General features: G+C 56.8%; 1 protein-coding gene across 3 annotated transcripts in view; it reads left to right on the top strand.

Annotated features, from left to right (window-relative positions):
* The window catches only part of LOC125039615, a 25,065-nt gene that overhangs the window by 8,815 nt on the left and 13,750 nt on the right, over positions 1-2,500 (top strand). The gene's annotated exons all lie outside the window — the stretch shown is intronic.

Raw genomic sequence — 2,500 nt, forward strand, 5'->3', positions numbered from 1 at the left:
CCTCGGCCCCTCGCATTCCAACCCCTCGGCCCCTCGCATTCCTACCCCTCGGCCCCTCGCATTCCAACCCCTCGGCCCCTCGCATTCCAACCCCTCGGCCCCTCGCATTCCAACCCCTCGGCCCCTCGCATTCCAACCCCTCGGCCCCTCGCATTCCAACCCCTCGGCCCCTCGCATTCCAACCCCTCGGCCCCTCGCATTCCAACCCCTCGGCCCCTCGCATTCCAACCCCTCGGCCCCTCGCATTCCAACCCCTCGGCCCCTCGCATTCCAACCCCTCGGCCCCTCGCATTCCAACCCCTCGGCCCCTCGCATTCCAACCCCTCGGCCCCTCGCATTCCAACCCCTCGGCCCCTCGCATTCCAACCCCTCGGCCCCCTCGCATTCCAACCCCTCGGCCCCTCGCATTCCAACCCCTCGGCCCCTCGCATTCCAACCCCTCGGCCCCTCGCATTCCAACCCCTCGGCCCCCTCGCATTCCAACCCCTCGGCCCCTCGCATTCCAACCCCTCGGCCCCTCGCATTCCAACCCCCTCGGCCCCTCGCATTCCAACCCCTCGGCCCCTCGCATTCCAACCCCTCGGCCCCTCGCATTCCAACCCCTCGGCCCCTCGCATTCCAACCCCTCGGCCCCTCGCATTCCAACCCCTCGGCCCCTCGCATTCCAACCCCTCGGCCCCTCGCATTCCAACCCCTCGGCCCCTCGCATTCCAACCCCTCGGCCCCTCGCATTCCAACCCCTCGGCCCCTCGCATTCCAACCCCTCGGCCCCTCGCATTCCAACCCCTCGGCCCTCGCATTCCAACCCCTCGGCCCCTCGCATTCCAACCCCTCGGCCCCTCGCATTCCAACCCCTCGGCCCCTCGCATTCCAACCCCTCGGCCCCTCGCATTCCAACCCCTCGGCCCCTCGCATTCCAACCCCTCGGCCCCTCGCATTCCAACCCCTCACACTTACTCCCTAATTATCCCCTCGTCATACACCTTGAACCCAGTCCCTCGCTTCCCCTTCCACTCTCTCCACTTCTCCCCCCCTCCAACATTTCTCATCCTAAGCTTCCATCCCCACGTCCCTCCCCCCTCATCACCCACACTCACAATCACCCACACTCACCATCACCCACACTCACCATCACCCACATTCACCATCAACCACACTCACCATCAACCACACTCATCATCAACCACACTCACCATATACTACACTCACCATCAATCAGACTCATCATCAACCACACTCACCATCAGCCAGACTCACCATCAACCACACTCACCATCAACCACACTCACCATCAACCACACTCACCATCAACCAGACTCACCATCAACCACGCTCACCATCAACCACACTTACCATCAACCAGACTCACCACCAGCCAGACTCACCATCAACCAGACTCACCATCAACCCCACTCACCATCAACTACACTCACCATCAGCCAGACTCACCATGAACCGCACTCATCATCAACCACACTCACCATCAACCACACTCACCATCAACCAGACTCACCATCAACCAGACTAACCATCAACCATACTCACCATCAACCACACTCACCATCAACCACACTCACAATCAACCACACTCACAATCAACCACACTCACCATCAACCACACTCACCGTCAACCACACTCATTATCAACCACATTCACCATCAACCACACTCACCGTCAACCACACTCACCATCAACCAGACTCACCATCAACCAGACTCACCATCAACCACACTCACAATCAACCACACTCACAATCAACCACACTCACCATCAACTACACTCACCGTCAACCACACTCATTATCAACCCCATTCACCATCAACCAGACTCACCGTCAACCACACTCACCATCAACCAGACTCACCATCAACCAGACTCACCATCAACCAGACTCACCGTCAACCAGACTCACCACTAGCCAGACTCACCATCAATTAGACTCATTATTAACCACATTCACCATCAACCACACTCACCATCAACCAGACTCATTATCAACCACATTCACCATCAACCAGATTCACCTTTAATTAGACTCATTATCAACTACACTCCCCATTAATCAGACTCACCATCAACCAGACTCACCATCAACCACACTCACCATCAACCACACTCACCATCAACCACACTCACCATCAACCACACTCACCATCAACCACACTCACCATCAACCAGGCTCACCATCAACCAGACTCACAATCATCCAGACTCTCCATCAATCAGACTCACCATCAACCACAGTCACCATCAGCCAGACTCACCATCAACCACACTCACAATCAACCACACTCACCATCAACCACACTCACCATCAACCAGACTCACCATCAACCACACTCACCATAACTACACTCACCATCAACCACACTCACCATCAACCACACTCACCATCAACCACACTCACCATCAACCACACTCACCATCAACCACACTCACCATCAACCACACTCACCATCAACCACACTCACCATCAACCAGACTCACCATCAACCACAC

Source organism: Penaeus chinensis, chromosome 27, assembly GCF_019202785.1.
Source record: "Penaeus chinensis breed Huanghai No. 1 chromosome 27, ASM1920278v2, whole genome shotgun sequence".
Taxonomy (NCBI): Eukaryota; Metazoa; Arthropoda; class Malacostraca; order Decapoda; family Penaeidae; genus Penaeus; species Penaeus chinensis.